The sequence below is a fragment of the Callorhinus ursinus genome, unplaced genomic scaffold (assembly GCF_003265705.2).
Source record: "Callorhinus ursinus isolate GAN/ISIS: 27379988/994484 unplaced genomic scaffold, GSC_fseal_2.0 scaffold17, whole genome shotgun sequence".
NCBI lineage: Eukaryota > Metazoa > Chordata > Mammalia > Carnivora > Otariidae > Callorhinus > Callorhinus ursinus.
In genome coordinates this window covers 34088042-34115857 of record NW_027397079.1, presented here as the reverse complement: position 1 = coordinate 34115857, position 27816 = coordinate 34088042, and the positions used below count along the sequence as shown (strand labels likewise).

The 27816-nt window shown below is 40.3% G+C and overlaps 1 long non-coding RNA gene and 1 pseudogene across 6 annotated transcripts in view; both read left to right on the top strand.

The window, feature by feature from the left end:
* Positions 1–27816, top strand: part of LOC141374397 (uncharacterized) — a 122991-nt gene that overhangs the window by 55691 nt on the left and 39484 nt on the right. For 4 of the 6 annotated variants that reach the window (XR_012381233.1, XR_012381234.1, XR_012381232.1 and 1 more), the window contains one exon: positions 20941–21007. The exons of the other annotated variants lie outside the window; for them this stretch is intronic. This is a non-coding gene — a long non-coding RNA (uncharacterized lncRNA). Of the gene's footprint in view, positions 1–20940; positions 21008–27816 lie in introns of those variants that run through there. 6 annotated transcript variants of the gene reach the window in all.
* On the top strand, positions 6606–6913 carry LOC112834483 (U6 snRNA-associated Sm-like protein LSm3 pseudogene; annotated as a pseudogene).

The following is a 27816-nucleotide window of genomic DNA, read 5'->3' as shown; positions in this document are numbered from 1 at the left end:
ATGAGAGAGAGAAAGCACGAGAGGGAAGAGGGTCAGAGGGAGAAGCAGACTCCCCGCTGAGCAGGGAGTCCGATGCGGGACTCGATCCTGGGACTCCAGGATCATGACCTGAGCCGAAGGCAGTTGCTTAACCAACTGAGCCACCCAGGCGCCCTGCTCCCGCTTTTTGAAACCTTCCCTTTTTCCCCAGGTTTGGATGCTTCTTCTTCTATGCTTAAATATAGTTTATTCATAACCCCATCAAATTAACGACTTGGTGTATTGTAATCAATTATTGTTTTATCCCCTAAGTTGTTAAGCTCCTTGAATGTCTAGACTGAGTCATTTTATCTGGTATCCTTAGCACTTACCTTGCTGTTGGCCTGTAACGAGTGTTTTATAAGCACTTTCCTGAATAATAAATAAGTGAGTTTAAACTTCAAAACTCATTTCAGAATGTGAGTAGTGTTCCAAGTGTGAGCCCAACTTGAGCAACAAGACTCTTGGGGCCAAATTTCCCCTAAATGTTCCACAGTGTGAGCAGAAGTTTGGAATGTGACTCCCACAAATCAATTGCAGTTTTGCTTTTATGAGAGTTTTGCACATCAAGTATCCAACAGCAAGTTCCTTGAGTTGGGGAAATGGGAGCTGGAGGAAGCGCTGTGTTGACACGGAAGATGGGCCATCCACTGTTTAGGATTCCTTGGCCATTTGCAGAGCTTTTTTGAAGGTAATTGAACTCATATAAATTGATTTTTTTGCTATAAAATCTTACTTTCTGCAACATATAAAATATGTATGTGGGATACTACCCAGTCCCGGGATGCCAGAAGCTATCCCATGTTAAGAGATGCATCATGAGACTCATGACTCCTAATTTGCACACTGGACACTTTCCCTGAACTGGGAGGTTTCTTTAGGAAAGGAAATCTCTCCTTCCAGTCTAACCCGTGGCTTGACACCATTGCTTGGGGTGTTATTTGTATGAACACACATGTTTTTAAAAGTAAAAGCAGAAACATTTGGGTCAAAGATTTCTATTTCACAACAGGACTCACAGAAATATATGGATAGCCATGCTGCAATCTGCCAGCTGTCAGTCGTTAGAAAAAGCTCTGCTGGAAATTAGTTTTCAAGGGCATTTTTAGTAGTTGTTGATTTAAAACCAAGGAATAATGGAATGAAACAGATTTGAAGCAGGATCTGCATGTTCCTAAGAATGAGAAATAAAAATTATTATGTGCTATTTCTATCCAGACACTTCACATTCTTTATCTCGTTTAATTCTGACAACAGTTTTCAAGGTATTTTATTCCCACTTTCCAAATGAGAAATTAGAGGCTTAAGGTCACATAGCTAGTTAGGGGGGAAAAAAGTCAGTTTAAAAAAAAAGTGCTGTCAAATTACAAAGTTCTTTCTACTATACACTGATGCCTTTTTTTCTTGGTTATTTCTTATAAGGAACACTTTAATTCTGCAGATACACGCACTGTTTAAATAAGTTTTTTGGTGGTGTTTATAAATCATCTTTGAATAGATGACCTTACGTCTTGGTTTGCCCTGGACACCTCTGCTTTATGGCTATTGCCTTGGTAAAATTATTAATAACACTGTCTCTCACTCTTAGCATCGTTTCAGTCTGGAAAATAAATTATATGGTCACCCTCTCTTTGAATCGGTAGATCACACTGCTTATTCAGTTGCTTCCTGGTGAATCCTTTGCCCAAGCTGTGGGGCTAGTGTTTTTGTTATCTTTGTTTTTATTTTCACATTAACTGCTTAGCTTCTAGAACCATCTAGATCATCAGAAATGCAGGAAAAAAAATCCAAACAGAATCATTATACCACAAAGCCAACAAGGCAGTGAAAACTGATTTAGTTCACTGAACAGATTGAGAATTTTTCCAGTTGTTCATCTGGAGAACCAGATTTAAATTGTGTTGTGTTAGAAACACTGATATGTTAAAAAAAGTATATATATATGCACACATCTATATAAATTGTGTGTACACATACACACACATACACACATGATGGTGGAGAGCAGTTCTCTGTAGGGTTGGCAGTTGGCAGGCAGAGAACCTGTGAATTTCAAATAAGGAAGAAGTTGATCCTATAAGTCCCATATAAAAATAACTTATTCTGTATTTCTTAAGACCTGGAATCTTCCTTTAATGGTAAAGCATGTCCCTTATGCCCCTTCTCTGGGTTTATCTGGGTGTGAATCTGGATGAGACAACCTTCCTTTTGTCTTAGTAAGCCTGGTCATGAAGATAAAGATCCAGAGGTAAACCTTTAAAATGTGTGTTAAGCAATGCCCCAAAGCCATTGTACTCTTCCCAGCCACTGGCTTGCCTTTTTAGGGTAGCCCATTCCTCATCTGTGCCAGCTATTCTTGTGGGACTCCACTTCCTGTATTGCTCCAGCTAATTGAATTCCCTAGCGGGATTAAAGCATTTTTGTGCTGGCTTGAGAACAGAGGAGTCCAAATGCATAAACTGTAAATACTGATGACAACAGAATCTCATCCCTCCTGTTATTTATTTTGAGATTTTTGCTGGGGCAATAGTTTTATGTTTGACATTTATATAGGTCACAGTGAGCTAATAGCCATCTGCCATCTGGGGACTCTTTTGTAATGAACATTATAGAAGACTATGGAAAAATTCTCTGGCATTTCTGATTTGCACACAAGCAGAGATGAGGCTGCTCTTTACAATATGCTATTTCTGCTCACATTAGTCATGTGCTCCACCTAGATGCTCACTCATACTCAAGCATGCAGGCATGGTGCCCTGGGAGCCTGGGCTGAGCTAAGTCAAAGCTAATTTCTCTGTTGTTCTCAGATACATCTTTTGGCAGTGAAGATGAGTTCTGGCTTTCAAGCTAAAGGCTTCAGCAGACTTCCCATAGATCTAATGGTACCTGGGCTAGACAATGAGTTTTCAATGAGCCCTGCTTGTTTGATTTTCAAAAGAATGGTGACTGTAGGAAACAACTCCGAGTATGTTGCCTACAGACAGCCTGGTGCCATTAAAAGGGCACATACTGCCTAATTAGAAGACTTGCACTCATTCAAATCAGACCCTCACTTGAACTCTTTAAGTCTCCATTCCTTCATCTATAAAATAGAAAATGTTGACCTTATTTATTTTGAAAATCACATGAAATTACACATATGAAACATCTAACACACCACTTGGTAAATACAATTTCCCCTTTCAGTTGTTAATATCACTTCTTTATCCTTTTTAACTACCCCCCACTTTCCTAGTAAGGATAGGGAGCCCTGGGGTGGTAGATGTAGGTAGGGAAGGATGAAAGGAGAAAAACTTCCTTTTAATTCAGCGTGCTTCCTCAGTTCTACCACTAACACCCTGGTCAGTGGGTCTCATCACTCAGAGGGCCTGAGAGACTCTGATTGATGTTGCAATGGCTGGTTTGTGGGTGTTGGCAAGCTCAGTTTAATCCTTCCCGTAGGTGTTGGTTCAGCAACCCATGCAGTGGAAGAAAAGAGAGGGCTCATCCTCACCAAGACCCATGGGCGGATCTGGTCTACTTGGTGAGGCCCCAGGGAAGAACAGGGAGGGGGCGAAGGGATTTCTGGTAGTGTTTGGAAGATGAATGACTCACAGGCAAGATGTGAGCCTGTGGAGGTGGCAACTTTGTCTCTCTCGAGTTACCGGGACCCATTCTTGCTGTTTTTAGGTCACTGCAGTTCTTTTCAATAGGTAGGAAGATATTTCTCCAGACCCAGTCTGAACTCAAAGATGGAGAAGGAAAGAAAGCATGTAGGCTAGCATAGACCAGATTGTATCCATCCCTGTATGAAGAGTGACTTGTTGGACCAGAACATTCTGCTTTGCCTGGTCTCTGTTCCATTTTTCTTGGACTTTGGAGTAAATGACCCTTTTTGTACCTAACTAAAGTGAACTAACATGTAGCACTTGGATCCTCTGTTATCAGTTATGTTGTGAGATGAGATTTCTGATTGGACCATTTGTTGTCCCTACAGCTTAATGGCTTTTTGTTTTATTAATTTGTTTACCACTGATGTTACTAGAATTGAATTTAGAACATCTCCTTGCCTCCACAACACTAATCTGGAATCCTGAAGCTGGTCATCTCCAATCTCAGCCACGCTTCAGCCCTTCTCCTTCTTTGTTTGTATTTACTCTTTTTTGTTAACTCTCCATTTATGTTTTTCCTCTGCCAGTCCACAGTTGGTTTTTTTTTTAAGATTTTATTTATTTATTTGACAGAGAGAGCACAGCGAGAGAGGGAACACAAGCAGGGGGAGTGGGAGAGGGAGAAGCAGGCTTCCCGCGGAGCAGGGAGCCCGATGCAGGGCTTGATCCCAGGACCCTGGGATCATGACCTGAGCTGAAGGCAGATGCTTAATGACTGAGCCACCCAGGCGCCCCTCCACAGGTTTTAGTTTTTTATTATTTTATTTTATTTTAATTTTATTTTAATGTTATGTTAGTCACCATACATCATTAGTTTTTGATGTAGTGATTCACGATTCATTGTTTTCATATAACACCCAGTGTTCCATGCAGTACGTGCCCTCCTTAATACCCATCACTGAACTAACCCATCCCCCCACCCCCCTCCCCTCTAAAACCCTCATTTTGTTTCTTGGAGTCCATAGTCTCTCATGGTTCGTCTCTCCTTCCGATTTCCGCCCCCTTCATTTTTCCCTTCCTTCTCCTAATGTCCTCCATGCTATTCCTTATGTTCCACAGATAAGTGAAACCATATGATAATTGACTTTCTCTGCTTGACTTCTTTCACTTAGTATAATCTCCTCCAGTCCCATCCATGTTGATGCAAAAGTTGGGTATTCATTCTTTCTGATGGCTGAGTCATATTCCATTGTATAAATGGACCCCATCTTCTTTATCCATTCGTCTGTTGAAGGACATCTTGGCTCTTTCCAGTTTGGCTATTGTGGACATTGCTGCTATGAACATTGGGGTGCATATGGCCCTTCTATTCACTACATCTGTGTCTTTGGGGTAAATACCCAGGAGTGTAATTGCTGGGTCATAGGGTAGCTCTATTTTTAATTTTTTTGAGGCACCTCCACACTGTTATCCAAAGTGGCTGTATCAACTTGCATTCCCACCAACAGTGTAAGAGGGTTCCCCTTTCTCCACAACCTCTCCAACATTTGTTGTTTCTTGCCTTGTCCATTTTTGCCATTCTAACTGGTGTAAGGTGGTATCTCAATGTGGTTTTGATTTGAATTTCCCTAATGGCTAATGATGATGAACATTTTTTCATGTGTCTGTTAGCCATTTGTATGTATTCTTCAGAGAAGTGTCTGTTCATATCTTCTGCCCATTTTTTTGACTTGATTATTTGTTTTTTGGGTGTAAAGTTTGAGAAGTTCTTTATAGATCTTGGATACCAGCCCTTTATCTGTAGTGTCATTTGCAAATATCTTCTCCCATTCTGTGGGTTGCCTCTTTGTTTTGTTGACTGTTTCCTTTGCTGTGCAGAAGCTTTTTATCTTGATGAAGTCCCAAAAGTTCATTTGTGCTTTTGTTTCACTAGCCTTTGGAGATGAATCTTGAAAGAAGTTGCTGTGGCCAATGTCAAAGAGGTTACTGCCTATGTTGTTCTCTAGGATTTTGATGGATTCCTGCCTCACATTGAGGTCTTTCATCCATTTTGAGTTTATCTGTGTGTATGGTGTTAGAGAATGGTCAAGTTTCATTCTTCTGTATATAGCTGTCCAATTTTCCCAGCACCATTTATTGAAGAGACTGTCTTTTTTTCCATTGCATATTTTTTCTTGCTTTGTCAAAGATTATTTGACCATAGAGTTGAGGGTCCATTTCTGGGATCTCTCTTCTGTTCCATTGGTCTATATGTCTGTATTTGTGCCAGTACCATGCTGTCTTGGTGATCACTGCTTTGTAATATAGCTTGAAATCAGGCAATGTGATGCCCCCAGCTTTGTTTTTCTTTTTCAACATTTCCTTGCCAATTCGGGGTCTTTTCTGATTCCATACAAATTTTAGGATTGTTCCAGCATTTTGAAAAATATCATTGGGATTTTGATTGGGATGACATTGAAGGTATAGATTGCTTTGGGTAGCATAGACATTTTTTTTTGTGGGATTCTTTTTTTTTGTATATATATATATATTTTTATTGTTATATTAATCACCATACATTACATCATTAGTTTTTGATGTAGTGTTCCATGATTCATTGTTTGTGTATAACACCCAGTTCTCCACGCAGAATGTGCCCTCTTTAATACCCATCACCAGGCTAACCCATCCCCCCAACCCCCCTCCCCTCTAGAACCCTCAGTTTGTTTTTCAGAGTCCATCGTCTCTCATGGTTTGTCTCCCCCTCCGATTTACTCCCCTTCATTCTTCCCCTCCTGCTATCTTCTTTTTTTTTTCTTAACATATATTGCATTATTTGTTTCAGAGGTACAGATCTGTGATTCAACAGTCTTGCACAATTCACAGCGCTCACCATAGTACATACCCTCCCCAATGTCTATCACCCAGCCACCCCATCCCTCTCACACCCCCACCACTCCAGCAACCCTCAGTTTGTTTCCTGAGATTAAGAATTCCTCATATCAGAGGGTTTGAAACATGGCGGACGATGTGGACCAGCAACAAACTACCAACACTGTAGAAGAGCCCCTGGATCTCATCAGGCTTGCCTGGATGAGCGAATTTATGTGAAAATGAGAAATGACAAAGAGCTTCGAGGCAGATTACATGCTTATGATCAGCATTTAAATATAATATTGGGAGATGTGGAAGAAACTGTGACTACTATAGAAATTGATGAGGAAACATACAAAGAGATATATAAATCAACAAAACTGAATTTTCCAATGCTTTTTGTCCAGGGAGATGGTGTTGTACTAGTTGTCCCTCCTTTAAGAGTTGGCTGAAACAAAGAATTTATCATATATGGAATATAGGAGCTTTTGTATGATTGCCTCTTTAAATGTAGAAGACATTCAAAAGAGAAACCTGTGTAAATTTTGATATTAAGAAATGACCAAGGATTCTTCCACTCCTGAAACGAGTTGATTTGGGATAACTAAAAAATTCTTAAGCTAAAGGGCATTTTAATTTTTTTCCAACCCTTTCAATAAATGTGATCACTAAGAAAAAAAAAATTCCTCATATCAGTGAGGTCATATGATACATGTCTTTCTCTGATTGACTTATTTCACTCAGCATAACACCCTCCAGTTCCAACCACATCATTGCAAATGGCAAGATCTCATTCCTTTTGATGGCTGCATAATATTCCATTGTGTATATATACCACAACTTCTTTATCTGTTCATCTGTCGATGGACATCTTGGCTCTTTCCACAGTTTGGCTATTGTGGACATTGCTGCTATAAACATTGGGGTGCACATACCCCTTCAGATCCCTACATTTGTATCTTTGGGGTAAATAACCAGTAGTGCAATTGCTGGATCGTATGGTAGCTCTATTTTCAACTTTTTGAGGAACCTCCATACTGTTTTCCAGAGTGGTTGCAACAGCTTGCATTCCCTCCAAGTGTAGGAGGGTTCCCCTTTTTCCACATCCCCACCAACATCTGTCCTTTCCTGACTTGTTAATTTTAGCCATTCTGACCGGTGTGAGGTGGTATCTCATTGAGGTTTTGATTTGGATTTCCCTGATGCTGAGCGATGTTGAGCACTTGTTCATGTGTCTGTTGGCCATTTGGATGTCTTCTTTGGAAAAATGTCTGTTCATGTCTTCTGCCCATTTCTTGATTGGATTATTTGTTCTTTGGGTGTTGAGTTTGATAAGTTCTTTATAGATTTTGGATACTAGCCCTTTATCTGATATGTCATTTGCAAATATTTTCTCTATTCTGTCGGTTGTCTTTTGGTTTTGTGGACTGTTTCTTTTGCTGTGCAAAAGCTTTTTATCTTGATGAAATCCCAATAGTTCATTTTTGCCCTTGCTTCGCTTGCCTTTGGTGATGTTTCTAGGAAGAAGCTGCTGTGGCTGAGGTCGAAGAGGTTGCTGCCTGTGTTCTCCTTTAGGATTTTGATGGACTCCTGTCTCACGTTTAGGTCTTTCAACCATTTGGAGTCTATTTTTGTGTGTGGTGTAAGGAAATGGTCCAGTTTCATTCTTCTGCATGTGGCTGTCCAATTTTCCCAACACCATTTGTTGAAGAGACTGTCTTTTTTCCACTGGACATTCTTTCCTGCTTTGTCAAGATGAGTTGACCATAGAGTTGAGGGTCCATTTCTGGGCTCTCTATTCTGTTCCATTGATCGATGTGTCTGTTTTTGTGCCAGTACCATACTGTCTTGATGATGACAGCTTTGTAATAGAGCTGGAAGTCCGGAATTGTGATGCCGCCAGCTTTGCTTTTCTTTTTCAACATTCCTCTGGCTATTTGGGGTCTCTTCTGGTTCCATACAAATTTTAGGATTATTTGTTCCATTTCTTTGAAAAAAATGGTTGGTATTTTGATGGGGAGTGCATTGAATGTGTAGATTGCTGTAGGTAGCATTGACATCTTCACAATGTTTGTTCTTCCAATCCATGAGCATGGAACGTTTTTCCATTTCTTTGTATCTTCTTCAATTTCTTTCATGAGTGTTTTATAGTTTTCTGAGTACAGATCCTTTGCCTCTTTGGTTAAATTTATTCCTAGGTATCTTATGGTTTTGGGTGCAATTGTAAATGGGATCGACTCCTTGATTTGTCTCTCTTCTGTCTTGCTGTTGGTGTATAGGAATGCCACTGATTTCTGTGCATTGATTTTATATCCTGCCACTTTACTGAATTCCTGTATGAGTTCTAGCAGTTTTGGGTTGGCTAAAGGGTGGGGTGGAGTCTTTTGGGTTTTCCACATAAAGTATCATATCATCTGCAAAGAGTGAGTTTGACTTCCTCTTTGCCGATTTGGATGCCTTTGATTTCTTTTTGTTGTCTGATTGCTTAGCATAGACATTTTAACAATGTTTATTCTTTTGATCCATGAGCATGGAACGTTTTTCCATCTTTTTGTGTCTTCTTCAATTTCTTTCATTAGTGTTCTGTAGTTCCTAGGGTATAGACCCTTTACTTCTTTGGTTAGGTTTATTCCGAGGTATCTTATGGTTTTTGGTGCTATTGTAAATGGAATTGTTTCTTTAATTTCTCTTTCTACAGTTGCACTGTTAGTGGATAAGAAAGCAACTGATTTCTGTGCATTGATTTTGTATCCTGCCACATTACTGAATTGCTGTATGAGTTCTAGTAGTTTGGAGGTAGAGTTTTTTGGATTTTCCACATAAAGTATCATGTCATCTGCAAAGAGAGAGAGTTTGACTTCTTCTTTGTCAATTTGAATACCTTTTATTTCTTTTTGTGGTCTGATTGCTGTTGCTAGGAATTCTAGTACTATATTGAATAATAGTGGCGAGAGTGGGCATCCTTGTTGTGTTCCTGATCTTAAGGGAAAGGCTCTCAGCTTTTCCCCACTGAGGATGATAATCGCTGTGGGCTTTTCATAGATAGATTTTATGAACTTGAGAAATGTTCCTTCTATCCCTATGCTCTGAAGAGTTTTAATTAGGAAAGGATGTTGTATTTTGTCAAATGCTTTTTTTGCATCAACTGAGAGGACCATATGGTTCTTCTCCCTCCTCTTATTAATGTGATCTATCACACTGATTGATTTTCGAATGTTGAACCACCTTTGCAACGCCGGGGATAAATCCCACTCGGTCGTGGTAGATGATCCTTTTAATGTATTGTTGGATCCTATTAGCTAGGAATTTGTTGAGGATTTTGGAATCCGTATTCATCAGGGATATTAGTCTGAAATTCTCCTTTTTGATGGCGTCTTTGCCTGGTTTGGGGATTAAGGTAATGCTGGCCTCATAGACTGAGTCTGGAAGCTTTCCTTTGGTTTCTATTTTTTGAAACAGCTTCAGGAGAGTAGGTATTTTTTTCTTCTTCGAATGCTTGGTAGAATTCCCCAGGGAATCCATCAGTCCAATCCTGGACTCTTGTTTTTTGGGTTTTTTGATAACTGTTTCAATCTCGTTACTGGTTATTGGACTATTCAGGTTGTCAATTTCTTCCTGTTTCAGTCTTGGCAGGCTATAGGTTTCCAGGAAGGCATCCATTTCTTCCAGTTTGCTCAATTTATTGGCATATAGTTGTCAATAATATTTTCTTTTTTTTTTAAAGATTTTATTTATTTATTTGACAGAGAGAGACACAGCAAGAGAGGGAACACAAGCCGGGGGAATGGGAGAGGGAGAAGCAGGCTTCCCGTGGAGCAGGGAGCCCAATGCGGGGCTCAATTCTGGGACCCTGTGATCATGACCTGAGCCGAAGGCAGACGCTTAATGACTGAGCCACCCAGGCGCCCCGTTGATAATAATTTCTAATAATTATTTCTATTTCCCTGGTGTTAGTCATGATCTCTCCCCTTTCATTCATAATTTTATTAATTTGGGTCCTTTCTCTTTTCTTCTGGATAAGTCTGGCCAGGGGTTTATCAATCTTGTTAATTCTTTCAAAGAACCAGCTTCTGGTTTTGTTGATCTGATCTACTGTGTTTCTGGTTTCTCATTCATTGATCTCTGCTCTAATCTTAATCATTTCTCTTCTAATGCATGGCTTTTTCTCTAGTTCTTTAAGGTGTAAAGTTAATTGGTGAATTCGGGATTTTTCTATTTTTTTTTGAGTGAGGCTTCGATGGCTATGTATTTCCCCCTTAGGACGGCCTTTGCAGTATCCCATACGTTTTGGACTGATGTGTTTTCGTTCTCATTGATTTCCATGAATTGTTTAAATTCTTTGATTTCCTGGTTGACCCAAACATTCTTGAGCAGAGTGGTCTTTAGCTTCCAAGTGTTTGAATTTCTTCCAAATTTTTTCTTGTGATTGAGTTCCAGTTTTAAAGAATTATGTTCTGAGAATATGCAGGGAATAATCTCAATCTTTTGGTGTCAGTTGAGACTTGATTTGTGACCCAGTATGGGGTCTATTCTGGAGAAAGTTCCATGTGCACTCAAGAAGAATGAGTATTCTGTTGTTTTAGGGTGGAATGTTCTGTATATATCTATGAGGTCCATCTGGTCCAGGGTGTCATTCAAAGCTCTTGTTTCTTTGTTGATTTTTGGCTTAGATGATCTGTCTATTGCTGAGAGTGGAGTATTGAGGTCTCCTACAGTTAACATATTGTTATCAATATGACTCTTTATTTTGGTTAACAGTTGGCTTATGTAGATGGCTGCTCCCATGTTGGGGGCATAGATATTTACAATTGTTAGATCTTCTTGTTGGATAGACCCTTTAAGAATGATATAGTGTCCTTCTGTGTCTCTAACTACAGTCTTTAGCTTAAAATCTAATTTGTCTGATAGGAGAATTGCTACCCCAGCTTTCTTTTGAGGTCCATTGGCATGGAAGATGGATCTCCATCCCTTCACTTTCAGTCTGGATGTATTTTTAGGTTCAAAATGAGTCTCTGGTAGACAGCATATGGATGGGTCCTGTCTTTTTATCCAATCTGCAACCCTGTGCCGTTTTATGGGAGCATTTAGGCCATTCGCAATAAGAGTGATTATTGAAAGATATGAATTTATTGTTATCATGTTTCCTGTGAAGACGTTGTTTTTATAGATTATCTCTGTAAGTTTCTGTTCTGTATCACTCTTGGGGTCTTTCTCCTTTTATAGAACCCCCCCTTAATATTTCTTGCAGGGTTGGCTTAGTGGTCACATGTTCTTTCAGTTTCTGCCTGTCTTGGAAGCTCTCCATCTCTCCATCCATTCTAAATGACAGCCTTGCCGATAAAGTATTCTTGGCTGCATGTTCTTCTTGTTTAGTACCTGAATATGTCTTGCCAGCCCTTTATGGCCTCCTGGGTCTCTGTGGATAGGTCTGACGTTATTCTGATGTTCCTCCCTCTGTACGTAAGGAATCTCTTCCCCTTAACTGCCCTTAAGATGGTTTCCTTGGTTCTAAGATTTGTGAGTTTTACTATTACATGCCGGGGTGTTGGCCTGTTTTTCTTGATCTTGGGAGGGGTCCTCTCTGCCTCTAGGACATGAATGTTTGTTTCATTCTCCAGATTAGGGAAGTTCTCAGCTACCATTTGCTCAAATATATCTTCTAGTCCTCTCTCTCTCTCTCCACCCCTTCAGGGATCCCAATAATTCTGACATTGGAATGTTTCATGGTGTCACTTATTTCTCTGATTCTATTTTCATGGATTTTGAGTTGTTTTTCCCTGGCCTCCTCCTTTTCCTTTTTGTCTATTAATTGGTCTTCTAGATCACTAATTCATTCTTCTGACTCACTTACCCGAGCTGTTAGATTATCTAGATTAGATTGGATCTCATTGATAGCATTTTTACATTCTGCTAGTTCAGCTTTCATTTCTGCATTTAGAGACTCTATGTTGCCACTAATCAATTTCTCCATTCTAGCTGTTGTCTTCACAATTGCTACCCTGAATTCCATTCCCGACATCTTGGTTATATCTGTATCTCTTTGTAAATCTGTGGCAGAAGTCACAGTCTCTGAGTCTTTCCTATTTTGGGGGTTCCTCTTCTTAGTCATTCTGTTGAGGGGTGGTTGAGGGAATGTACAGAGTCCAAATTATTGATCACAACTCAAGCAAGATGCACCTGTTTTATAGGGATCTTAAGGTTGTTGGCCTCTTGTTCTCCTAACCTGTCTTCTGGGGGAGGGCCCTGCCGTGCTGTTACTCAGGCAACACTGTTTGTGTAGAGTTGCCCTGCCCCCGATGGTGGGAATGGGCTAGTGAAAATCTGTTTTTTGGGGGTTTTGTTCTCTTGCAGCTTTCCCTGGTAGCTTTCTGCATCCTTTCTGAGAGTTGGAACAAAAGAGATAATTTCCAACCTTCTGCTTCAGAGCAGAGAGATTGCAGTCTGTTCTTCAGTGAGGTCGCCAGGCCACACTATCTCTGTTTCTGTCTGTGCTGCTATAAACTGCAGCATCCTGGGTTGTGCACCCCTCAGCAGGGCTCCCAGTCCTCCCCTCCAGGTTGGGGCACGTCTCTGCCCTTTATGCTTCTAAAACCACCAGCCACCCCCAGGTCACACGTGTGGCCCTGCCGCTCCTGGTTTCAGTCAGGGGGCTGCCCTAAAGTCCTTTCTGCACCACTACCGGTCTGCTAGTCTGTGCTCGGTCCCCAGTGCATGAAGCTATCACTCACCAGTGGTGTAGGATCCCCACAGCTTCCTCCCCCCTTCTGTTTATCTTCCAATATGTGCCCACAGAATCATGGCTCCCCACTTTGTACCTCGAAACCAACGGCCTGTGATATTCTGCTTGTAGCGATCTAGATCTATTTTCTTACATCTCAGGCTGATTTCGTGGGTGTTCAGAGCTCAATTTTGGGGACCAGTTGGGATAGGGCCCCTACTCATCTGCCATCTTTTCCTCCCACAGGTTTTATTAGGACAAGGACCATACCATTTCAACTTGGTATATCCTTAGCACCTAAGTAATTTGTGCATAAGAACATACTAATACAAGTTCATTAAAGAAATCAAGGAATGACATTAAGGTAGAGGAAGGTGCCTATGGCTATCCATGTGCCATTGCATCTTTCATGAAGAGTATGGATGACCAACCCTTCAGAGAGGCCTGTGCCCATTGTAAAGGAGCTCTTTCTTTTATTATTATTTTTATAGCACTCTTTTATTTTTCTACATGGCATTTAGTACCATCTGTAATTATGTTTATTTATGCAACCACTTACTTATTTTTCCTCTCCCTTAGTGGATTATAAGAAACCCCATGAAGGAAGGACTATGTGTGTTCATTACGTGTAGCCATAGCTAGGCAAGGTGCCTGGTACAAAGTAGGAGCTTAATTAAAAAAAAATAATAATTAATGAGTAATGAAAGTTCCTACTTGAAAAGCTGCCCTAAGAGTACTTCCTAGTGGCTATAAGACCTTGTGTAGCCTGATTTTCTACACTTGGTGAGGAAGGAGGGAAGAAAGGAAGACTTGCCAACTGAGACAGTGTTCCTATGTAGTAGAATGAGCTAGGCAAGAGGGGACTGGGTTCTACTTCTGGTTGTGGCCTTAGAGAAGTCACCATTAGATAAGGTTACTTCTGGGTCAAACAGGTGTTGGTAGCAGCTGGTATCTAAGGAAATTTTCAGCTCTGTAATATGCTTTGGAGCAATACACTTAGTGATGATTCTCTCCTCAGAACCAAGCATTCTTCTGCATTTCAATAAATGTTAATAAATTAAAACAAATAAACAAACCAATACTATTTACCTACTCCAGGTCCCTAGGCTTCCCTAATATCCAGAACTCATTGAGGATGGCTCCTTTCTGGGGCATTGGCTATAGAACTCTTTCCTCTGCTAAGAGGTGTTATAGGCAGTGCGAATTTCCTACCAGAAAGTATGTTGGAGTGATTTCTGTGGTATCACATGTGGATAATAATAGGGATGAGGGTAAAGGTAAAGCGGAGGGAGAGCTGACTTCTGATTCTTATAGAAGATGTAAAACCCACATCTGTATATTCTAAGAAGATATTAGAGAAGGGGTTTCACAAAATCAAAAGAACTGAGAAAAAAAACACTGAAGGCATTGAGCATCAGTGGCTGCTAATATCAAAAAAGATGAAATCTTTGACATTCTCTGTTCTTTGATAAAATAATGCAATACCACCTATAATCTTGCCAAGGGGATCAAAGCTGAGTCTAATCCATCCTCTGGTGCCAGCTGCAATTTCCAGGAGGAACAAACTTCTTGAGTTTGCAATTGGGAACACCCAGACAATGACAACTTTACAGGCCTGATAGTCCAGGACCTTCAGCAGATGAACTGCCCAGAAGAGAAAGGTCTAGAGGAGAAATCTGCAGATTAAATGAGACTTAAGGCACATAGCAAACATTTTTTTCATCAACAAGATTAAACCTTAGCATCTAAGGATGTACACATGGTGTTTAAATATAAAGAAAAGCAGGGACATGATTGCTATACAGTTATGGATATGGCTACTTTTGGAGAGAGGGAAGGAACTGTGACTGAGGGAGCACATGGAGAGTTTTTGGTGTGGCAAAGTTTTATTTCTTGACCTGCTTACAAAGCTGTTTGCTCTATAATTCCCTAAGCTTTACATTTGCTTTGTGTGATTTTATTTTAGGGTGAAAAGTATTAAAAAAATAGAGGAAAAATGTAGGGGCACACACACACACACACACACACATGATTCAGACTTCTAGACTTAAACAAATGGAAAAATATCTCTTGTTTTTGGATGGAATGTCTCCACATCATCAAGATAATATTTCTCCCAATAAAAATATCAATACATTGTTTCTCTGGCACTATTGAAGTTGTTACTAACATTTTTACAGAAAATAAGCATGTAAGAACGTCTAAAAAACAACAGAAGGAGATCCATGAAGAGGACCAGCCCTCTGGATATGAAAAGATGCTATAAAGTCTCTGTAGTTAACCTAGTGTGGTACTAGCACATGATGTAAGGCAAAATGGAATGGAACAGAAAGTCAAAAAATAAACCCAAGTACGTCTGGAAATTTAGTATGTGATCAAGGTGGCATATGAAATCATTGAAGCTAATATGGACTTTTTAATAACTAATTCAGGATAACTGGATAGCCATTTAGACACACCATACATTACAAAAACTTCAAATGGATTAGAGTGTAAACATAAAAATGAAATTACATAAGAATTTTTAAATGGATGGATTCTACTTTCATTCAGGTGTAGGAAATGGCTTGGTAACTACAATTCAAGATCAAGATGCACAAAAAACTTGGTAAATTTGCCTACATAAGAAATATATGACAGAAAATACCATGAGCACAGTCAAAAGACATATAACAAACGTAGAAAATACTGGAAATATACGACAAATAATGGGTTAATGTACAAACAAGTCTTAAAATTAAGGGGAAAATGACCAAAAATCTTATAAAAAAAGACAATTCACACACACACACACACACAGAGAGAGATCAAAAGTAGGAAAAGATGTTCAACCTCACTTATAAGACTACAGTGAAATATGGACATTTTCTCAACTCTCAGGCACACTCTGTTGGTGAGGCTGTAGGAAAAACAACACTCACACACATGGTTGGTGAGTACTGAGATGGTGTAACCTCTTTAAGGTTATCAACAATACTACATATGTACTTACTCTTTGACCAAACAATTTACCCTGCAGATATATTTCCAATGATACAAAAATATATTCATGAGGTTAATCATGGCAGTGTTGTTCACAACTGCAAAATATCAGAAATTACCTAAGAGCCCAAATATAGAAAATTGGTTGAACAAACTTCTATATGTACTCATGGGAGGACTAAGGAGCTGTAAAAAGAATTAGGAAGACTTCTGTCATTTAATATGAAATGAATTTAAATATATTAAATGGAAAAAGAAAGTACAAAAGAATGTGTATCCCTAGATCAATGGGACAGAATAGAAAGTGCAGAAATGGACCCTCAACTCTATGGTCAACTCATCTTTGACAAAGCAGGAAAGAATGTCCAATGGGGAAAAGATAGTCTCTTCAAAAAATGGTGTTGGGAAAATTGGACAGCCACGTGCAGAAGAATGAAACTGGATCATTTCCTTATACCACATACAAAAATAGACTCAAAATGGAGAAAAGACCTCAATGTGAGACAGGAATCCATCAAAATCCTTGAGGAGAACACAGGCAGCAATGTGTTCAACCTCAGCTGCAGCAACGTCTTCCTAGAAACATTGCCAAAGGCAAGGGAAGCAAGGGCAAAAATGAACTATTGGGACTTCATCAAGATAAAAAATTGCACAGCAAAAGAAACAGTCAACAAAACCAAAAGACAGCCGACAGAATGGGAGAAGATATTTACAAATGACATATCAGATAAAGGGCTAGTATCCAAAATCTATAAAGAACTTATGAAACTCAACACCCAAAGAACAAATAATCCAATCAAGAAATGGGCAGAAGACATGAACAGACATTTCTGCAAAGAAGACATCCAAATGGCCAACAGACACATGAAAAAGTGCTCAACATCACTTGGCATCAGGGAAATCCAAATCAAAACCTCAATGAGATACCACCTCACACCAGTCAGAATGGCTAAAATTAACAAGTCAGGAAATGACAGATGTTGGCAAGGATGCGGAGAAAGGGGAACCCTCCTACACTGTTGGTGGGAATGCAAGCTGGTGCAACCACTCTGGAAAACAGTATGGAGGTTCCTCAAACAGTTGAAAATAGAGCTAACCTATGACCCAGCAATTGCAGTACTTAGTATTTACCCCAAAGATACAAAAGTAGTGATCCGAAGGGGCACCTGTACCCGAATGTTTATAGCAGCAATGTCCACAATAACCAAATTATGGAAAGAGCCTAGATGTTCATCAACAGATGAATGGATAAAGAAGATGTGGTGTGTATATATATATATATATATATATAATGGAATATTATACAGCCATCAAAAATGAAATCTTGCCATTTGCAACAACGTGGATGGATGGAACTAGAGGATATTAAGCTAAGCGAAATAAGTCAACCAGAGAAAGACAAGTATCATATGATCTCACTGATATGAGGAGTTTGAGAAACAAGACAGAGGATCATAGGTGAAGGGAGGAAAAAATGTAACAAGACGAAACCAGAGAGGGAGACAAACCATAAGAGACTCTTAATCTCAGGAAACAAACAGGGTTGCTGGAGTGGAGGCGGGTGGGAGGGATGGGGTGGCTGGGTGATGGGCATTGGGGAGGGTAAGTGCTATGGTGAGCGCTGTGAATTGTGTAAGACTGATGAATCACAGACCTGTACCCCTGAAACAAATAATACATTATATGTTAATAAAAAAAGAATGTATATATTATATATTACTTTGTGTCAAGGAAGGAGAAATAAGAAAACATATGCATATCTTTTTATTTTTTATTTTGAAATAATTTACATTTTGCCAGTTTATTTTGGAAAAAGAATATAGAGAAAGTATAAACCAGAGACTAATGAAGTTGGTTCCCTAGATAAGATAGAGGTGGAGGAAAATAAGACAGATGGGATAGGGGAGGGAACACTTTTTGGGGTATACATTTTCATATGGTTTTGACTAGGGGGATCATATTTTTCTACAAATTAAAAAAAATGAAAGTAAGCCAGTGAGGATGGGGGAAAAGCCCTAAAACTGTTTGGAAAGAGAAATAAATACACCCTACGTTATTTCAATGGAATAATATAACCACACCAAAGGGAGAGATAAAAGCTAGTTTAAGTAACTTTTGAACAGAGTGCTTTGACTATGTATTCATCTAAAGAAAAACATGCAAACATCTCTTGAACTTTTCTCATTTTTTTATGGTAGTGGTATGCACGTAGCTTAGTTTAAAAAACTGTTTTGTTTATGTATATTATAGGACTAAGCAAATGAATATATATATATATATATATATTTGTTGTTGTTGTTGTTGTTTGTTTATTTTGTGAGCCAGGATTCTCACTGTGAAACAGAGAGCTACAAATAAGAAATAGGCAAAGGCAAGAAATACAGAAATACCCACAAAGAATTGGTTTGGATTGGAAGTACCAGTATAAGCAGATAATTTCAGAAATATATATTATTGGCTCGCTCTGCTGATAGGACCTTAAACCAATGACATTCCAATAGCAATGACCGTACCTGACATCTAGGTCTTGATTTTTAAATACCATTCCTCACTCAAAATGACCAGGGACCTCCAGATCAAAGCTGATTTCAGGAACAAGGCAGAAAAGACACAAAGGATCCTACAACATTCTGTATTGCCAAAAATTTAAAAAGACCGTAAGTTAAAAAGGTGGGGGGCACATGCCAACAGGATAAAGGAGAGCCTGAAGGGGTTCTTCTGGCCAAATCTGGGATAACCCGAGCACTAAACCAAATAATGTCAGCAATGGATTATAACCCAGTGAGTAAAAGGCAAACAATTTACTGGCTGCTAAATCCATTGTGGGGATTGATGGAGAACAGAATATTTACATGTTCTGAAAGTGCTCCTTGCAAATTACTTACTAATTATGAAAGGAAAACTAGTAACTCTACAGCAGAGAAGTCACTTATCAAAATCAACATTATCAAGAAGGGGCAGACTTAGTGTGCCTCCAGAGGCACTGAGAAGAACACACCCCTTCTCATGCAGTGCTCCAGCCAAAAGGGCCTGGCCTGAATCTCATGGGGGAGCATCAGGTAAATCCAAAATGGGGGGCCTTCTAGAAAACCACTGGGCTGTACTCTCCAACCATCTCAGTTTCATGAAGGACAAAGAAAGGCTGAGGATCTATGCAGATTAGAGTAGACTAAGGAGGCAAGACAATTAAATAGAGGATGTGACCCTGGATGGGGTCTCGTGCGGGAAAAATGACATAAAGGACATTATTAGGACAACGTTGACATTTGAAAATGAACTATGGATTAAAGTGTTGTGCAAATGTGAAATTTCCTGGATTTGGTAACTGTTAGAGAATGTCCTTGCTCTCATGAAATATACATTGAAGCAATCAGAGGAAACAGATCCAAAGAAACCTACTCCAAATGTTTAGGAATAAATAATATGTGTGTGTGTATAGGTAGATAGATAGAGAACACAATGTGGCAAACATTAAAAAAGTTGATAAGTTGATGGCTGAGGGGGTATATGGAGATCCTTTGTACTATTCTTACAACTTCTGTAAGTTTGGAATAATTTGAAAATAAGGTTAGTAAATCCAGACTCTCATTGTGGGAAATTACTTCAGGGACAATGTAAATATTAGGTTATTTTAGCCCCTGTGTGAACTATTATTTAATGTTATTTTATCAAGTATGCTTTGTGCCAGGAATTGTGCTAAGTTTTAAACTTTGACATACCCTGTTCCTTTATGCTTTCTTTCATCCAGTAGAATAAAGATGGCATGGAACAATTTTTATCCCCTTTTGGGAGTCCAGGTTTCTCAAGGCCTCACTTTTTAAATTTTTATTTATTTATTTATTTATTTATATCTTATTTATTTTTAATTTTTATTTATTTGTACAAGGTACACAATGAAATAGATGTTCTCCAGTTCTAACATCAATGATTCTCAGTGTCTCTACCCAGTTCCTTCAATTCTTATAGTTTTTTTCTTCTTTGGACTCTCCTCCCTCTTTTCTGGACTTTTCTCTAGAATGTCCCTGAATGGCCACATTCCAGGTGTTTCCGTGGTTGGAGCATGGATGCGAACGGCAGTGGCCTTTCATAAATAGGAAAGGCAGCCGGAATGTAATTGAAGAGGTAGAAGTTGGCAGAATGCTTTTCTTTTCTCCTAAACCATTGTCTCTTTGGTTCTGGAAATGACCCCAAATTTCTGCAAGCAGGGGTCCACACAAGTCTTCCAACCCCAGGCCAGGAACCCTGGTTTTCAGTGTTGGAACTTTACATTTCTATTCATCAAGGTTTGCATGTGGTTTAGAGAAACTGTAACTCAAATGTCACACTGGGCATTATACCTCTCTCCCTCCACATCAGAACTGTGAGTTGGGCACTGGGGAGTTCCTCCATAAGCTTTAGGCTTGTAAAGAAAATAATAAAATGAAACCAAAGGCCAAATCAGCAAAAAGCAATTGGGACATTTAATTTTATTTCCTTTATTTGGAGTTGAACAGTTAGTCACTGTTTCTGATTAAGAAATTTCTGAGCAGGAACAAGGGCCTTTAAAAAGAAACACGTTGTGTTTTGGCAGAAAAACTTAATGACTTAGGACATAAACTTTGTCACAGGAACAGAAGGCCTCGATGTTAGAGAAAGGCCAGCCTGAGCGCAGTAACTCATGGTGGAACTCTTCATCTTGCTCTCTCTGCTCAGTCCAGGAGGCAGGGGACCTGGAGTCGACTTCTCATATAAATTAGCTGGCTCTATTTTGTCTAAGGGGAGGCCTATTTATTTTTCTAGACTGAAGCCAACCTTGAACTTGATGAGAATCCTGTGCAGAGATGCAGGAGAAGAGAAGGTACTGGTATCTAAAAATCTGCTGAATTTCCCTTATGGGTTGGGAAATGGCTCCAGATGGAGGACATCTGACCACTTTGGGGAACAATGGGGGTAAACCATAGTGCTTGGAGTATGCCATTCTCATTCACACATCCTTTATTTTTACAATATTTATTGAGAACCTTCCACATTTCAGCCATGATGCCAGGCCTTGGAATTCTGTAGTCAAATAAGGTGTTCTTGGAACATACAGACTGATGGGGCAAACTGTTCCATGGCCAGATAACAATAATTTATTGTGGTAGGTGTCATTTTTTAAGTTCTATATGAAGACAGGAGAGGGAAAAATTCATTCTGTTACAGCTGGGGTAGGGACCAACGAAAGTCTTTATAAAGGAGGTGATATCCTTGCTGGATTGAAAAGAATGAGAAGCTCATAAGGTAAAAAAGGAGGAAGGACATTTCTAGTAGGAGAAAATGCAGACACTTCTGAAAAATCAAGATATATAATTGATTGGGCTGGAGTCGAGGATACTCTGTAGTGAGGAATAAAGGATTGTATAGGAAGTATGGATTGAAGTATGATTTTGGAAGTCCTGGTGTAGTCCCCCTGGGTGATAGGAAGCTAGGGAAGGGCTGTGAGCAGGGAGTGCCACGCTCGCTCTGGTAACGGTATACAGGTGGGTTAAGAGGCTGGTACAAGGTTAAACAGTGATCAAAATGAGAAAGTGTGAGGCTCTGAATGAGTGCTAGGGTCAAGGGAAGGGAGAAAGTTAATGGGTTCAAAAATGCATATCTGGGGATAAATTGGAGTTGAGGATGAAGAAGATGAGAGCCTTGTTTCTTTTTGGAAATCTTGCCTTGTACCACTCTTCTTCCTCCCCTCTCCATCTCCTCTCCTCTCCCCTGCCTCCCACCCCTGTTCACCTCCTTCACCTCCTCCTTCTTCCAAGTTCCAGTGACATCTAATCCACATCTTATTTTCCCCAGTGATTTGTAAAATTCAGGATGATGGAGGGCTGCATCTCCCAATTTCAGAGGAATCCTGCTTCATTTCCAAAGAACCATACTCTTCAGTTACAAGCAAACTGGCAATGTAGCCAAAGTGTCTGTCCACTGAGCAGAATTTCCCAGAAGATCTTTGCTCACTGCAGCAGGGCTCAGCACACACCATGGGCAGTGTGGGGGGTGGTGGTGGTGGTGGTGGCAATGTTTACACTTCTAGAGCTCTAATGGGATCTACTTCTTAGGCTGTCATCCTAGTTTGTTTCCTGTATTCATTTCCTAGCGCTCTAACGAAGTACCACAAACTGGGTGGCGAAAACAACAGAAATGTATTGCTTCACAGTTCTAGAGGCTAGAAGTCTGAAATCAAGATGTTGGCAGCGCCATGCTCTCTCTGGTGACTTTAATGGGAAAATCTTTCCTTGCCTCTTCTTAGCTTTTGGCAGTTCTTAGCAATCCTTGACTTGTAGATTTATCATTCCAACCTTTGCCTTCATTGTCATATGGCCATCTTCTTCCCATGTGTCTCTACGTTTTCATGCGGTGTTCTCCCTTCTCATAGGCATGCCAGTCATATTGAATTAAGGGTCCACCTTATTCTGGTATGACCTTATCTTTACTAATTACATCTTCAATGACTCTAGTTCTAAATAAGGTCACATTCTGAGATATTGGGGCTAGGGATTCAACATATCTTTTTTGGAGACACAGTTTAACCCATAACACTCCCTAATACCCTTTTTGCTTTCTTAGGTCAGAATTCATTAAACTACTATAAACTGAGCTACTCTTCTTTTATAAATGAGTATCTTCTAAAATTGGTCTGAGGTGGGTATTTATAACCTAGAAGTCTTTCACAAAACTAAAAATAACCTTTCACATGTCTTTTTTTTCTGTCTTTTTAAAAATTTTGTTATGTTAATCACCATACATGACATCATCAGTTTTTGACGTAGTGCTCCATGATTCATTGTTTGCATATAACACCCAGTGCTCCATGATTCATTGTTTGCGTATAACACCCAGTGCTCCATGCAGAACGTGCATAAATTGATCTAAAAGGTTTGGTTCTAGACCTCATATGATCATCTGGGGTCAGAACATGAACCCAGAGTTCTACCTGTATTTGTGGCTCAAAATTCAGCTCATGGTATACAATCAAACACTCTGACTCCTGGTGATTTCTTTGTGAGGTTATGTGTATACAGATGCATCTGTGAGATCAAGAAACCTGGGTGCATCAAGGAAAGCCCTAGTGATGGCCCATGCTTAGCAACTATTTCCTGTGTCTCTCAGATACCAGGACACTATCTGCCCCTCTTGCCTCCTTTTTAGGTTCAAAAAAATTCAAGGAAAAGCCATAAACAAAAATAGAGAATATGGGGCTTTTGCTTTTGTGGTAGATGAACTCCAATTTTCACTCTGACCACAAAACCATCCTATGGTCTCTAAACTACAGTCAGGAAAAGAGTCCGGATTCTTTTTTACAAGCAACAGTGTTATGAGTTGGGGGTGAATCGTTCACTGTTAGTTAATATGAGTTATCATTATAAAACAACTCAGAGCAGGATGGTGGGTTAAATGCCACCTAAGTCATAAAGCCTGAGCTAGGATTTTGCAAGAAATATGATCAAAGTTTGGTAAATGTGGAAGGAGGTATATATTTCTAGAACTAGAAGCAGGTAAGGCGTGGAAACAGGTGTGCAAGACTGGGTATTTGGGAAGGGTGTTTATGTTCAGGTTATTTAGGCAAACAATAACTTCAGCCTGAAGTGGAGGGCTATAGAATTTTAGTCTATCATGGCAGACCGCATCCTTCCCCTGAGCCCTGGGAGAACCAGCATATCCTGAGGTCAGAAAACACATTCTGTTCCATGTGACCACCAGAAACCTGGAGAAGAAAACTACTTCTGATGTTCAAAGGATGGAAAAGGTTATGAAACTTACAATTCATTATGGATTGGCCAAGTAAACTTGAACTATTTCATCCAACAAAATGTGTTGAACACCTACTACGTAGCAGTTACTATCCTAGGTACAGTGTGTACTCCAGTCAACAAGACAGAGGAAATATTCAGGGCTTCCCTTGTGGCTGGGCAGATTCTGCTTTGCACAACAGGGCTTGACTGAGGGGCAGAGTGGGCAGTTAGATTTCAGGCAAGCTCCTCTGGCTGACTCCTAAGCCTGAGAAGGAGTGGGAGGTGGGGCAGTGTCAGTTTCCAATTCTTACAGCTTTGTTATGGGCACTTGGAGGTCTCTGCTCTTATGCAGGGGTCTCTGTTATTCAGTGGAGTGAGAGAGACATTGAATGAGTATCTTATAAGTAAGAGAATTTCAGAGCAAGTGCTGTAGGAGATGCCTCTACTGTCCATGCCCTATCCCTCTGGCCTACCTCTGATTGCAGCCCATACCCTTGGTCGACAATTCCATGTAAGCTCAGACTTTCCTGGAGCTGTCAATGTCCTACTTCTTGTCTGCCTCTTGTGTCCTCTGCATTCTGCCTCTGGGTTTTCTCAGATGCCTCTCAGGAGACCCTTGGCCAGCATCAGGCAGCAGCAAACAATTCATGCTTCCAGGGGCAACCCTCAACTAACAGGGGGCACTGGGAATTGGTGGGTAAATGTTCTGGGCTTCCTACCTTTAAGGTGGATCTTGTGAGGCTGTGTTCTAAAGTCTCGTCTTCTTGGGAGTCTGACTGGAATCAGGCGTCTACACCACACACCATGGTAATACATGTTCATATTGGCTTTCCTCTGTGCTCTCATCCCTACTCCTGCTTCCTGGGATCGACTATCAGATAAATGACCCACAAACCCAAGTCCTTGCCTCAGGTTCTGCTTTTGAGAAAACCCAGACTTTAGGATGCACTTGATGAAGGAAATTAAAAATAGATAGTAACTGGGAGTCAGGAGGGAACTACTCTAACTAGAGAGACTTCCTTGAAGAGATGATAAGGGAATTGGGTTAATTACTAGCCTCTTCAATGAAGAAGACCTGTTTAAACTGTCATCAGGGCCCCATGTGTTTTAGTCTGGGGAGATCATGGTGACAGTAACGTGTAGGGCTAATTACTACCCCCCAAGCACCACCACCACCAAATAGTGTCATCCAGTGGACAGCAGCCCCACTGGGCACTGTTGCTCCTACCAAAGATGACAGTACTTTCCTGACTGGAAGGAGGTCAAGATCCTTCCCTCCCACTTCCACCTCCACAAAGTGTCACCAGAAAGTATATCCCCAGGGACAGCAAAGGAAGGCTCCTGACGTGGCTTTATATTTCCCACCAGACTGTGCTTCCAGAGAAAGGGTTTGGGGCCTCTTACCATAAGAAAGGCAGAGAAGGTTGGATCTGAGATGTCCTAGAAGGCAGCCTGGGTGATTTACTAAAATGGAAAGGAGAACCGAGAGCCTCAGGTAAGTGGGAACACTCTTGTGTTCACACTGAGGCAGGACATACCGTGTGTGGGGCAGAGATGAACCAGCTATCAACTCCAGCTCTTCCCCCTCATTAGGGCTGTGTAGGGACATTTGAGGGAATGTCCGGAGGCAAATGATTTAATAGCAGAAATGTCCTTCATCTCTGTGACTCTTGACCCTTTGCAGCCAATGACATCACTGTTTCCAGTGCTCGTCTGACTGCTGACTGCAGGGCTGGCGTTCTGGTTCCAGCTTATGTTAGCAAGGCCCTAGATCGGGGCATATGATCAGCCAAGGCCAAGTTCCACACCACACTTCCTTGCACCCTGGAACAAATAGGCCTTTGGAAACAGGCCAGTAACTGGGATCTAAAATTAATTTTCCATTCCACTCTTCTTTTCAACGTGGGTTCCAGTGTTCTCACCCTGACCTCTTCCTGGTGACCTTAGCTTAGTGCCTCAGTTCTGGGATTTTTTTGGTCTGTAATGCATGATCTCCACACAGATGAATCAGAATCTGCATGCTTAATGGTCAAGCTGGTGCAAAAGTAGCTAATTTTACACATTAGGTTGTTTCTCACACGTTGCCTGGAAATTGCTTCTTTTGGTTTATTATTTTGGAGGGGATAGTCACTTTCCACCATCATTTTGTTGGATTGTTCTGATTGTTCACCATTTGGTAATATGGCCTCTAAACATCATAAATGTTCATTTCCTGGCTCTTAGTGATGTATCCAAACCTACAACCACATCGTAGGACCTGACGATTGAAAGAATCATCTGCAACAGGAAAATCCTCTAAAAAATCATAAAACATCCCACACCCATGTCTGTTTTGTGACCTCCCCTTAGCAGGTCCTCAGCACGTAGCCCTGGCACCCAAGGCTACCTGTGTTCACTGTCAGCTTCCTTCCCCACCATCGGACCTGCTACTTCAAAGCCAGGTTCTCTGCAGCAGTTTCTTCCTGCTGGAGTGCTGCCTGTGTTTGGATTTTTTTTTTTTTTACACTCAGTTTTCACAAGGTGGGCCTCATTTATATTGTGATATTTGCTTTGGCCTGATGTTTCTCTAGTAAATTCTAGACCATTAGAGAGAGGTCAGTGTTTTAAGTTGGGGGAGTTCACAGAGAAGGTTTGCTTAGTTTGGCTTTCCTGCTTCTTTTTCTTTGTTTTAAATTTGGTTCTTAATATAAAAGCAACACACAGTCATGATAAAAAAAAATTGACTTCCCACCTACTACCCAGAGGTAACTGTTGTTAAATCTCTTATGTATCCTTCCAGAAATTAACTAAAGTAAATTGAAATGAATACAGATATACTTAATATAAATTGGATTTTACTATACATACTCTTCTGCAGCTTGCTTTCCTCCCTCCAATTAAACAGTGTATCTTTTCACTTTAGTGAAACCAAAATACTTTGGAACTTTGATCCTGCCTTCTTTTCCCATTGCTAGCTCAAGTGGCCGTGAGCAGTGGAGCCTATTGTGGATGGAATTAGGAGAAACCCATTCACACTCAGGATTTGGAAGAAACAGGGTTAAACTTGCAGGTCAAGAGACAGAATTTGGGAAATGTGTTTGGAACCAGACTGGGCTCTGGAGGGTATGAGCAAGATGGGACTGGCCTGATACCTTCAAGATTGGTGTACCTGAACTCAGCTGAAGGGGGCGATGACCATAGGGGACCACTCTAATTTCTTTTTTACCTACTAAATAGTGGGAAATGTATCATATCTGCATAGTAATAACTTTATCGTGGTACGATGTTAGGCAGTGAAACAAAATATATAATAAATAATTGCTACCATTTACTGGCCACCTGGTTTTCAGAAAATGCTTATACAAGGCCTACTACATATTCTGCACTGTGTATGCATGACCTCAAATGCCTCCAGGTAGACGGCATCAGCCACATTTTATAGTTAAAAGGAACGAGGTACAGAGTGCTGATACAATTTGCCCACAGGCTTGAACCTGGCTCAAACACCAACTTGCTCACTCCTGGACTCGTATACTCTTTCTGTCCTATCACATTGACGACCATAATGGTGACATCCTTTTGAAACTAAAAAAGTCTTTGCAAAGGACAGAGCATGTTAGTAAAATAGGAAAAAAAACACCATTAGAAAGAAGAACATCAGGTGAGCTTATAACATTTGACTGGGCTTTAAAACTCAGTCTTGCTGCCTGCTTACTATTAACCAGCAGGACCCACAGCCTTGCACCAGAAGCCAGAGACCCTATCAGAAGAGTCCATCAAATCCACAGAAATCAAGTCTAGAAGCCATGCAAAACTTACTTAATACTTACTTACTGCATGGAGTCTTAGCATCTCTTTGAAGTTGTTGGTTTGTTTGAATGGAAGATGTTTGTGACACGGTTAAGATGAAAATGGAGGTTGGTAAACATGAGTT